At 45.6% G+C, this 13,525-nt stretch overlaps 1 long non-coding RNA gene across 1 annotated transcript; it reads right to left on the reverse strand.

Annotated features, from left to right (window-relative positions):
- Window positions 1–591: 591 nt before the first annotated feature.
- On the reverse strand, window positions 592–12,116 carry LOC149366792 (uncharacterized). The gene is made up of 3 exons (XR_016286889.1): window positions 11,995–12,116; window positions 7,560–7,611; window positions 592–969 (listed from the first exon to the last, which is right to left on the reverse strand). It is a non-coding gene; the product is annotated as an uncharacterized LOC149366792 (long non-coding RNA).
- Between the last annotated feature and the right edge of the window lie 1,409 nt (window positions 12,117–13,525).

A 13,525-nucleotide genomic window follows, 5' to 3' on the forward strand; every position in this document is an offset into this window, starting at 1 on the left:
AGGATTGGTCCGTCATCTGAAAGCACAGTAGTTTATTAAGAAAAGGAGCTCAGAAGTGGGGGTTTTGCTGGAAAATTAGTGCAAAGTGGAATTGTTAAGAAATCGGTTACTCAGGTGAACACTGCACGAAAGTCAAGAACGAGAAACGACGGACGGACAAGGAGGAGAAGTCTTCTCTTCTGTCGTTCCTCTTGTGCTGTCCGCTCAGAAACGCGACAGTCTACGTAATTCAATCAAACGTCTTCAAGATGCCTGCTGTGGCTATTGCCAGCAGAGGAAGGCTTACCCGGAAAGACTGTGATAGTAATGATGACCGCTTGTTTGTGGCCTGGTTCTTATTTTGCATCTGAATATGGCACGCATGTCGTTTCGACGCTGAATGTTCGTGGAGAAAAAGTAGGTTTTGAAATCGTGTTAACATTGTCGGTGCCTGACCACAGGGTCACAGTTGTTCACTCCAGAAATTTTTGATTACGTACTTGTACAGCGTTGATTAAAACCACAAATACAGCACTTCCGGTGAGCACAATTTTATTGCAAAACTGTTTTCCTCATTTAAAAAAACTCGGAAAATTTTAAGCGCTTCTTTGCAGAAGCGGGCGTTCCGAACGGCCGGCAAATGAAAGATTCTTCCCATTCGGTGGTGACTTGGAGGGCCCAGTTACCCGATACTGTATTGGCCATCGTATCGTTTGAACGTCCACAGCTCCTTCTGGGTTGTGTTTTCTCCAGAGCGATGAAAAGGCAGCCAAAAGAGAAAACCGTCTCTAGGAGCCTCGAGCAAAGTCAAACCTCCGGCAGCTACTGTCGACGCAGTAGAGGCAGCCCATACATTGCCAGCCGCGCCTCAGGTCGCATGGCTGGATAATCGGTGGCACTCATGCAGATTCCGGTGACGCCGTCCCACGGGCTACGATCGCAGTAACAGCCGGGAGCACACTCTCCCCCAACTCCGGACAAATTGCACAGCTTGAAAGAGCAACAAATAAAGAAAAAAGAGCGCTCATTAGTTATATGTGACCAGGATCTGAAAAAGAGCAAATAACATTGTATTTTCTAAAGTGCCATTGTAGGAGCATTCCGTATTGAAAGCATATTCGTAAAATTAGTTAAGCAGTATGCAGGCGGGAAACAACTTCCTTTTAGAGAATTCAGGCGCAGTGCATTTTTTTAATGATCTCTGTCAACTCGGATGGGAGCACATGTGTCTTACAGCTGCTGCACATGCATCTTTACCTGCATGACACCGCAGCTCTGCGCGTCTCAACGCCATGTTTTATGTCTTCGGGAATTAAACAAAAGCAACAGCAAATTGGCCTGCGTTATCTTGAAGCTTGCGTGATGAAAGAAAAGCGCAATATGTGACGTGTTGTGACGTCATGCCAGATGGCGCGGCGAGCGCGCGGCGTCCGCCAGCTGCGGCGGTTGCTAGGCAACGGCTCAAGGTCGGTCTCTGTGCCTCCTCGGAGCACCGCCACAGAGAAGACGCAAGTTCGTGGCCAATGCAGCTTTCCCTACGAAATCGTTCACTACCCCTAGACAAATACGTGACGCCACTATATCGCTGGTATGTTTATTTTAATAACGCAGAGGGCGCAAGATACGTACAGTACTAACTGGGTAGGGAAAATGGCAGGCCGCGTTATCCTCCCAGCTACTGTTAGTCAGATAGTTCACAATTTCAAATGCTAGTACAAAAATTCTAGTCCTTGTTTACATGCAAGTTCCACATATCCTACTCCTTCGACCTCGTCGAGTTCTAAAACATTTTCAGTTAGCTTGAATTAGGAAAAAAGGGCCACTGTGGACATATGGCGTGGCGTTCGGCGATAAGGGAGCTTCTGACAGGTTTATTCGTTGCACTCAAAGCAAGCAAGCCTAAATTGGTTCCAAAACTAAATGGGATGTCTGCTATGTATACTATCCCGTTCAGTGGAGCATAGAACACGCCAGCGAATGCTTGAGCGCGCTCCCAGGTTCTACACTGACGCCCTGTGTCTTGTTTCTGAATTATCGGACAAAGTACAGGTTTTTCTTCAAACGCACATCGTCATGCAGAGCTTGTTTTCCGTCTCCTTTGTATGGTTTATATTTAGCTACCTTTCATAATTTGCATTAGTGGTTCATTCTACATTTATTAAAGAGGAATATTTTTACCTGTTACTGCCGAAAAGACATGAAGTGTCGTATAATATTTATAAAAAGAAAGTGCTTTCTTCGTTCGAGGGAGCAGTGAGAATTTTCTTAAGAACGTTAATTACGAATATACAGCACTTTCTAGCCGTTCAAATGAACAAAGAAATCGCAGCACAGAAGCAATAAAGGGAGTACTATCTTGGATCATCATCATCATCAGCCTGACTACAACCACTGAAGGGCAAAGGCCTCGCCCATGTCTCTCCAATTAACCCTATCCTTTGCCAGTTGCGGCCACTGTATCCCCGCAAACTTCTTAATCTCATCCGCCCACCTAACTTTCTGCCGCCCCCTGCTACGCTTGCCTTCTCTTGGAATCCACATGCCCTGCCCAAGCCCATTTCTTCCTCTTGACTTCAACTACGATGTAATTATTCCACGTTTGTTCCCTCACCTACTCCGCCTTCTTTCGGTCTCTTAACGTTACACCTATGATTTTCCTTTCCATAGCTCGCTGCGTTGTTCTTAACTTAAGCTGAACCCTGTTTGTTAGCCTCCACGTTTCTGCCCCGTAGGTGAGTAGCGGTAAGATACAGCTGTTGTAAACTTTTCACTTGAGGGATATTGGTGAACTACCATTCGTGATCTGAGAGAACCTGCCATATACGCTCCACCCTATTCTTATTCTTCTAGTTACTTCCTTTTCATGATCCGGATCTGCGGTCACTATTCTCTTACTACTTCCAGCCCCTCGCTACCAACTGCGAACTGCTGTTTTTTGCTAGGCTGCTGAACATTACTTTGATTTTCTGCACGTTAGTTGGTTTTAGCCCCACCGTTCTGCTCTGCCCGTCTAACTCAATGATCATGCTTTGCAGTTCTTGTCCTGAGTGGCTTAGCAAGGCAATGTCATCAGCGAATCGCAAATTACTCAGGTATTCTCCATTAACTCTTATCCCCAACTGTTCCCATTCCGGTCCCCGGAATACCTCCTGTAAGCAGGCAGTGAAGAGCATTGGCGAGATCGTGTCTCCCTGCCTGACACCTTTCCGCATTGAAATTTTTTTTGCTGACTTTAAGGAGAACTATGGTAGCTGTGGAATCATTATAAGTATCTTGCAATATTTTCGCATAACACTTCCACACCGTGATTCCGCAATGCCTGCATGAGCGCTGAGGTTTCCACTGAGTCAAATGCTTTCTCGTAATCAATGAAGGGTATATATAGGGGTTGGTTTTATTCTGCGCATTTCTCTATCACCTGATAGTGTGGATGTGGTCTATTGCCGAGTATCCTATACGAAAGCCTACGTGATCATTTGGTTGACTGAAGTCAGAGGTGGTCCTGGCTCTATCAGAGATTACCTTAGTAAATACCTTGCAGGCAACGGACAATAAGCTGATCGGTCTGTAATTCTTCAAGTCCTTGAAGTCTCCTTTCTTAATTAAGATAGTGTTAGCGTTCTTCCAAGCTTCTGGTACTCTCGAGGACACAAGGCATTGCGTTTACAGGGCGGCTAGTATTTCTAGCACAATCTCTCCTCCGTCCTTCAACAAATCTGCTGTTATCTGATCCTCACCAGCTGCTTTCCCCCTTTGCATTGCTCCTAAGGCTTTCTTTACTTCCTCCTTCGTTACTGGCCGGACGTCCCATTGCTGTGCTATCTTGGATACGTTAATGCGAATCCATGAGAAGAGTGTACATGAGTGAAGAAGACTCCAGTTTTTTATTAGGCCCCATTCTCATCATATGAAGGTTGAATGAAACGAATGTGGGACAGTGCGATTCTCGGCAATTAAATTAAAACAATAGCTGCATTTAATTTTTTAATTGATTTTCTACCTTAGCAAGTGGTCGGATCGTTAGAAAAAAAGGCGGTTTGTCCAATTCGATGATGATGATGATGAATTTTTATTGCGCAAGGGCATCTGCCGCCAAAGACCGCCATAAAAGCAGAATAACAATAGGAGTAGTAATACTGCCTCAAATAAAAATAAAGCAAATTTGCATAAAAAGAAGTCCCGAATTGTTATAAATACCGATCACTCTACAGATAAACGAGTATGATAAGCGCAGTAAACAACGACAAAATGAAGCGACAAAACTAAAACAACAATGAAGGAATAAAATTATTGTTATATCAGCCGCCACAGTGGCTCAGAGGTTATGGTGCTCGGCTGCTGACCCGAAAGACGCGGGTTCAGTCCCGGCCGAGGCGGTCGAATTTCGATGGAGGCCAAATTTTAGAGGCCCGTGTACTGTGCGATGCCAATGAATTTTATTGAACCCCAGGTCGTTGACATTTTCGGAGCCATTCACTACGGCGTCGCTCATAGCGTGAGTTGCTTTGGGACGTTAGACTGCCATTAACCCATATAATATAAAAAATAGACAACTTGAAAAAACAAGTAAAAAGAAGCCAAAATCAAAAGAAGGAAATAAACGAAGGGTCGTTGGCCATTAGCAGGGGGTCATATTCCGTAAAACAGTGATTCGCCTCGATGATTGAGCCTGCATCGTCGACAGGAGTGGCGTGTACACATTTCCAAAAAAGTTTCAAGTTTGGGGGCACACGAATTCTTCTTCAACACAGTTCAAAAGCTTTTAAGGGGATTAGCATTGCAAACCACTTTTCAAGGGCTTCAATTTCGTACTGCCCTAAATCCGCTGAGTAATACTGAGGCGTGAGCCTTTCCAGACTCTTTGGAGAAACCGCACTTCTGCGTCATTCGTGACCTTATGGAACATCTGTGTGGAATTTACAGGCTACAGCTCGCGTTGCAACACGTAGTGTCCCTCGGCTAAATGGCCCTCTGAGAGTAACTGATCATCGCATAAATGAGAACATCGAAATACCTTTAGGCATAAGAGCGGGCCTTTACGGTGCATTATACGAAGTCTATTATTGGACAAAAAAACTCCACACATATACGCAACATGACACCTCAATGGGACTTCTTGTACGTAAATGGGGCTTTAGAGAGCCCTGACAGGGTGCCAAATGCATTGGTTTTGGTCTCAGCGAGTGGCGTATGTAGGCTAGTAGGAGGAAATGACATTTTTCCACTCGTCCGTGCTGCAGGTAACATATTCAGGGGCGAAGTTCAGGCATGCTGCATTGGTCTCGCGTCATAGGCGCGGATTCTGCGCCAATACGTTCATTTCTCCGGTGCTTTCTTTTGGCAAGCCCTCTTTGGACAGTGTCCGCTCTCAGGAACATCTGCGGCCACGTCAACACCCCGGGCAGTGCTGAAGGATCTCGCTTGTGCCTGACGTCCTGAGAGGCAGTCGTTGCACGAGGGTCGACTGTCGTTTACCCGCGATACAGTAGTGGCGCGGGAGAGGCCTGTTTTCTTATTCATTTATTGTGCCTCGAAATAATTCATGTCATTATGCGTTGAGAATTCTGTTTCAGCGACATTTCAACGGTATTTGGAGAATAGGACCCCTTCCGAAGAAACGCTCTCATTAGCCTTCGACCCTCACCAGTGCCACTAACCATTATGGCTGCATGTCAGGGTGTGGCGATTCCGTGTTTCATTCGTCATTAATTGAAACGACCACAAAAGTGCCACGCTTCAGATAACCGATTTCATAAGCAGGGCTAATCGATGGACCACGGCTTCCGTTATCTTTTTTCGAAACTGATATCGTTTCCAGTCAAACGAGCGGCGTGGATGAGTTTAATCAATTGGGCGCATTGCTTTTTGCAGAATGATCCTTCCTCGCTCCAGTTAACTTGGAAATACGACCCGATTGGCACGTCTGCACATCCTGGGAGCGCTCTTTGGCATGCGCTCGAACTTTGTAGGCACCACTGAGCGTGATAATGCAATGCAAATTCAAGCGACGCAGATAGTAAGAAAAAATTCAGGGGGACACTTTGCTGACCTAAAGTGCGGTGAGGTGAAAGCCTTAAGCGCAGGGTTGCTGCTTTTGTCACTGATGTGTGGTTAAGATGTTAAGCTTCGCCTCTAAGAGTGGAACGCGACAGCTTCTTGCAACGCTGCCAGAGAGTCTGTGGATTGATTTTTGAGGAAAGGAACTGTAACTGCCTCGCATATCTCGATGGACACGTGAACCTCGCCGCAACGGGAAGGGAGGAAGATGGGAGTGAACGAAGACACCGTATTCACTAGACGCGCCTTTGTTCATTCCAAGTCATCGAGCTGGCATGACGGAGTGCCAGCTCGATGGCTTGGAATGAACACAGCTGGCATGACGGAGTAAGCAATAAAGACAAAAAAAGAAAGAGCTGGCATGACGGAGTGGTTAGCGTGCTCGTCTCGCACTCCGGAGACCCTGGTTCGATTCCCGAACTGGACCAATTTCCTACTCGGTTTTATTTATTTATGTGGTCTCACTAGAAAGGTTAATTAGACTAATTCATTAACTATTCTTACTCAATTAGTCATTAATTATCATAGAATTCCATAAATCGCGTTTCGATATCATTAGAATGCCATCGATTAAGTATAGATTAAGTAATGATTGGCATATACCCATATAAGGCACGTAAGCGAAACGCGGACACATCTGCCGACGCGTCTGCTAACGACAGTATGAGGCATTAAAGGCTTTCGCCTTAAAAGACGCAGAGGAAAGTGGTCATGTATAAAGACGCGGAAGAACAGCTAATCCAGAATAGCTATGACTGGCGTCCACTTCGTTGTTACTTTTTTAATGGTTGGTTGGTTTATGGGGTTCAACGTCCCAAAGCGACTAAGGCTATGAGAGACGCCGTAGTGGAGGGCTCCGGAAATTTCGACCACCTGGGGTTCTTTAACGTGCACTGACATCGCACAGTACACGGGCCTCTAGAATTTCTCCTCCAAAGAAATTCTAGCCGCCGCGGCCGGGATCGAACCCGCGTCTTTTGGTGTTCAGTGCGACTTCTAGGAGGTGTGCTATTATAGACTTGTTAGAAGTGACAATCCCTTTTGGAGAAAACCTCATTATCGATAAATTTTTCTTGGAAATGAAGTTTGAATTTTTGGGTTAAGCGTTCCGAACTAACACACTGGCTATTAGGGGCCCTGTCGTGGATCGCGGCGCCTTAATTTAGACCCGCTAGGAGTGTTTATCGTGCGGTGATATCGCAAAGCGCTAAGGCGTTTTTTTGTATTTTCCCTAGAAATATAAACGGCCGCGGTGGGCATAATCGAACCCGCGACTTTTGGATCAGCAAACGAACGCCGTAACGGGTCGTCTTGCAAACGTTCGATGCAGTACTCTTGTGAAGAACCACAGAAAAGAATCATCTTAGGAATGAAAATTACATGACCAAAGATATCGAACAATGAAAACAATTGAGATATTTGAAAATGTCTTTACGGACAAATCTGGGGCCAGAAAGTTTGAGCTCCTACGTGTGGCCACATCAAAACATACAAAAGAAGCGAAAGTGGGGTAAAGACTTCACCGTTGGTGTGCATATTACGCCATTTTCCAAATTTTCGCCCCTTGATAGTGATCTGCAAGCAGAAAGCAAAGCGAAATAGTGAACATGAGTACCTTATTTTAGAGTGAAAATATCTGGTTAAAAAAGGTGTCAAGTGTTGACGCCCTGCCGCACAACATGCTAAACTCAGCGAAAATTGTCACTATGCTGCCGCCTGTCGTACCGGTTGGCAACTCGTCATCAGCAGCGGCCACTGGCGGGATAGGTATGGCCACAACCTCCAAAGATGTTTTCCACCATTGAATTTCTTACCATTACCTAGAGGGAAAGCTGCAGCTTTCTGCGCCGCTGCGCCGCCATGGAGGCGCAGCGCTTCAGCTACCATGGACGCTCAAAGCATCTTGGGGCGGTGAGCTACTTGTTGCGGAACAGTCGTATTTTTTGGGGAACACAGAGTGTCACTACTAGGGTGTTTCATTCTGAAAACGCTGTTCGTGTGTGCGCAGACGACTTTGCCGCGAAAGCAGTGTGCAAAAACCATAGTAGCGAAACCGCAACAGCACACGACGTCAATAAAAGGTTTTTATTCCCGAAATACCATTAAAAGAATTTTAAAAATGTTTTTCCAACAACGTTTCTTTAAAAACATATTTCTTTTTAAAACTGCGCCTGTTAAGCGCAAAATATTAGTTTCTGTATGTGCAATACTTGGCCAAGAGGAGAGTGAGTCTGCTCTTATTTTGAGCAAACTTTGCATTTGCATGCTTTTCTGCTCATTTGTTGCAATCGTTAGACAGGATATCGAACATTAGGACATTCTTGGTTATCAAACAGCGTTTATTTTTGCATTATTTTATCGCAAGAGTTGTAGTTCTGCAGTCCGTAGGTCACCGGCCCATGATGCTTTGAGAGCCCATGGTGGCTGAAGTGGTCTCAAGGGATCTGCATGTGCAAATTCTCATAGAAGGGGCGCCAGCTTTCCCTCTAGGTAATAGTAAGAAACTCTGTTTCCCACTGACGCTTGCTGCTTTCAAGGGGCAATGACGGTAGGCTTGGGCCCGACGCAAACCCGTCATACTCACGACAGCGTCATGCGCAGCGCCATATTCTCTACGCTTGATTCCTTGGGGAGGGGAGTGGGAGAGGAGGAAACTATATGGAAACCTGGGCTATCACAGCGATCGCAAATGGAGCCGGCCCAATGCACTCCATTTGTACCGAAGTGCTCACAACTGTTTGTGTAACATGTGCGGCAGCAATCGTACGTAGCAAAGTTGTCACCTAGTTTAGCACATTAGGAAACTTAGGGTAAAGTAGAGTTACTGTATAGTAACTGTATTTTGTAGTTGAAAACTGAAATCAGCACAATGAAACTATGTACAACGGTACGGAGGGCATATTATAGTAGCTCTAGGGTAAACGTAGTTAATATTTTCATTCCAGCTTAAATCGACATTTCAGTTAATAAAGCGAAGAATGAGGGTAAAAGAGAGAAGTGACAAAAAGATCCCTATGGAAAATTCTACGCGAAGCCTTCGACCACACAAATCTCCCCATAACGGCAACCTATATTTAAAGGTGTTCGTTCTTCCAAAACGCAGCTTGAATGATGCTTCTTTAGGGCACTATTGTCTCCATTTTGGCTAAAAAATGCGCTTTGAGAAGTTGGTTGGTTTATTGGGGTTTAACGTCCCGAAGCAACTAAGGCTATGAGGGACGCCGTAGTGAAGGGCTCCCGAAATTTCGACCACCTGGGGTTCTTTAACGTGCACTGACATCGCACAGCACACGGGCCTCTAGAATTTCGCCTCCATCGAAATTCAGCCGCCGCAGCCGGGATCGAACCCGCGTCTTCCGGGTCAGCAGCCGAGCGCCGTAACCACTGAGCCACCGCGGCGGGGCTCACTTTGAGGAGTCTCTGGCAAAGGTGTCTTCCTGAGATATTTACGCCAGTTTGAGGCACGAATACGAGCCTATATGCCATGACTTCTTTTTCGCTCGCTTCATTGGAAGATGTATAGTGCACAGAGTAGGAATATGAACGAGCCTGCATTTATAAGTATGCGTTTAAGAATACGTTGCGTAAATTGCTTTCCACAGTCGGACGGTTATAATTTTACAGGAGGAGGCGAAGGACACTGATTGCTGGCGGTAGACCCTGACGTCACAGGTCGTAGGGGCTTGATACAAAGGGGAACTGAAGTAATTAAAGAATGAATAGTGAAAAAATGACGTCTCTGGTGCCGAACGCTCGCCTCTTAGCTCAGCCACTGCGACACATAAAGAAAACTTACGAAAGTGGCTAATCAATGTTCGATATTAAGTGCAGTTGGGTAATGTACTATTTTCTCCCATAAACAAGAGTACGACACTGCACGAACACAGAAGAAAATGGTAAAATAATGAAGGCAATCCTAGAGATGCGCGATATCCCATTGATTTAATTTCGTGTGTCCTTTGCGCTTCGTGTTTTCCTCACAAAACATAGCGCATTAAAATAATGGGACTTATTGCTTAGCACAGATCAAACGAAAAACCTTTCGAGTTGGGTCATAGTGCATGACGCTAATAAATGGGACGTGATTTGCTTTTGTTATTGCTAGTATGGGGGCTAGACATCAAAAATATCAGAACATAAGGGACAAAGATCTCAGTGCGACGTTTCTGTTATCGATCATAATGGCAAGTTTCGCTAAAACCTAGTGTTCTGCCTGATTATTCAAATTACGCACTTTTCTGAGACTACACTTTCGGCGACGGAAAGTTAACTAGATTTCTTGTCTCCGAAAGCTCCCATGAATCTCTCGCAGTGAATGTTTACAAAGATCGCAAGTTTACAAATTCTCAAAGAACGTTTCCGTCTAGCAGTGTGCACCTTCAAGACGGTTTCTTTAACGTGCTGGATGGATTTGATTCCCGTGCTCTATTCGTTGTGTTCGTATTAGTACGGCGGGGAAGTTCGTCCAAACTGAACACCATACGCCATGAGTAAGCAGCACAAATTGTATGTGTTCGCGTGCTGCCTGAACGTGGTGGGTTCGAACAGGAGTGATTGAGAAAGACATTATTAAAACAACGATTAATGCAACAGCCCGCTGCTTTTATTATGGCTCCGCCAGCGCTACAGAAGTAACGGTGCACTTGTACTCAATAGAGAGTCTGCGTCGTCGAGCGCGATAAAGCTGTAGAACAAAAGAAAAAAGAGCGTTTTGGAAATGTGCCACACAGGAAATCCATCACCAGGACGGACTAAGAAGGGAATTTTAAGGTCGAATACAGCGGTTGTCTGCTCTGTAATTGAATCTCGTTAGCCACCGGTTCCGAATCCATCACCAAGACGGACTAAGAAGGGAATTTTAAGGTCGTATACAGCGGTTGTCTGCGCTGTAATTGAATCTCGTTAGCCATCGGTTTCGAATACGTCGACGGCGTGCGTCAATAGCTACTTTCAACATAGCGCCTACCGCTCACCGCGTTCCGCAACTGCGCACGCGCTGATTGGTCGCGGCGCTGCAGACGGGCGTGCTGTTGACGGGAACGTGGCGCCATCTGGGGCTCTGAAGACGATCTGTGCACGAGCAGCGGCGGGGCAGTGTACGCGGAAAGCAGTTGTGGACGCGCTGTGCTAAAGGTATCTAATACGTGGCTGATGCAAACGGGCCGCTTTATTTTCGTTTATTTTATTTCATTTAATATTTTATTTCATTTCTTTCGTTTATTTTAGTTTATTTTCCTGGGAGCGGCGGCTTAATGGGGCTACGAAAGAATATTTACCGAAAATAATAAAAGCTATACGCAATCCATCGCACGTCACAAGACGTGAAGAACTGTTGTAATAGTTTCATTAACACTAACGATATCGGCGATTAAAGTGACGATCCCCCTTTGCAACTTAGCTTAAACACCCCGACTAAAAAATGAAAGTGCGTACTGTGCCCCGACAGCGGGTACCTGCACGCGTTGACGCTTGGTTTCCCACCTTCCTGCGGGCGTCTGACGCTGCCAGTCAGAAGAGCTTCGGTAGCTCAATTACGCAAAAATGGCGAGGTTAGGCCTAGATAGTTTACACGATGCTTACAAAGCGGTATGCTCTTCGCAGGACGAACACGGAACAGATGAAACAGAAACTGAGAGCGCGAACTTAGATGGTTTAAGAAGTAGCGAAGGGCTTCTACTTTTTTTACGGTTAGAAGCGAAGGTATAAAATATATTTGGATTGTAAATTCGAAAATAAAAAAATATTTAAAAACATATTAAAAGAACGTAGTGAGAGAAAACCCTATACAAGAAAACCAGAAACGCTAACGGTGGAAACACATTCCACACGAAGATGCGACACGAAGATTTCCCCGCCTGTATATTCCTGTTTGCACGAACGGTGAAAGGCATATCGACAAGCAAAGCGAATACAACAAGCTCATATCCGCTATTTACACTCGCCTTCGAACGTACTCACACGAAAAGCAGAGTGGCTGGTAGCAGAAGCCACGAATACGCAGCGCCTTTCATCGCTCCCGAACACAACCGTCTGAAATGTTAGAGGGTGATGATGGCCAGCTGGAAACTGTCTAACGCGGCTGCTTAATATGCAGCACGCTGCACAAGCGCGAAATGCGCAGGAGTCATGCTAGATGTATTATGTACGATGGTATTGTTGGATAAGTAGCGCCGCTTTGCGATTTTAGGTATTTCACCGCTAGCTCACACGAATCTGACGACCGGGAAGCACCACTTCCTCGCCGCCTGCTAGCAAAGCACTGCGTATTCACTATCATCAGCTGCTTAAAAGCGTTCATCGGTTGAGTTGGTTAACCAATGGTATTCAGGACATCGACACGACACCGTGCATGGGCGTAAAGGAAAAAGTTGGACAGGTTTTAACGATGGTTATACCCAAAGGTTGAGCGACAGCTCTGGCATGGCGAAAGACACGGTCTTGACTCCTCTTTTCCATGGCTAATTAGGCAAGCGGAGCTACGCGAAGTTTATATACGCACCTTACGTTGACGTCACGTAACGTGACCTGACAGTAGCGCCAACTTGTCGAAACTAATTTAAGGTGAAACGTCATAGGTTAAGGTCGATGGTAAAGGGTCAAAGGGCAAACGACTTTGTAGGACATGAGGCATCACGATGTAAATTTGGTAGGCTAAGTATAGCATTCCTTTTAACTCTGTCAAACCTATCATATTTAGAAAGCATTTCCAAACCGACTCAAATTTTTTCAATTGCTCGGACAAAATTTGGAGGTCGGCATCATGTTAGGCCCGCTCAATTATCCTGGATATCAATTTTATTTTAAATCTGTGAAAGTAAAATTTGGGGGGTGGTCCTGGTGATATTTTGAAAATTACCCTGGCCAAATTTGGAGGTCGTCATCGTGTCGGGCAAGCTCAAATAAGGTTGGACATCGATTCTGGCCCAGAATGGCCAAGGTAAAATTTAGGGCGCGGCCCGGGCAAAACTTGGAGGTGCCCATCGTATCAGGCAAAGTCAATTACGATTGAACATCTCACGTTTATCTTAAGGCTATTGCTAAGCGCCTTATCAAGGTCAGTCAAAGTCAAGCGTCGCACGGATACGGAGATCGACTTTTGCATCTAGTAGAGCTATCGCTGTGAAAGTACGTTCAGACTACCGCCACGATTGGGCTGCGATCATCCATCGCTTCAATAATCCACCGCTGCAATCAGCTTGCACATCACGCGATGCCCCGCAGAGCCTCCAGCGGGTGTACAAACGTTTTTCTTCAAGTTGCACACTGGGACGTTGCCGGTTAAAACATGGATGGAGGAGAAGGGATTGTTTTTACCATCGGGTGCTGACTGCTTGTTGTGTCACAAACCAGAGTCAATAGAACACGTCTTTATTGATTGCTCGAATGCGCTGCTCTTTTGGGACGTGCTCCAGCGTACAATAAAGAAAGACTTACCCTTGACGCCGTATGGGATACGATTCCTGGACATTGAGCCGGATCTTTATAAATA

Source organism: Amblyomma mixtum, chromosome 1, assembly GCF_055824585.1.
Source record: "Amblyomma mixtum isolate Tamu chromosome 1, ASM5582458v1, whole genome shotgun sequence".
Taxonomy (NCBI): Eukaryota; Metazoa; Arthropoda; class Arachnida; order Ixodida; family Ixodidae; genus Amblyomma; species Amblyomma mixtum.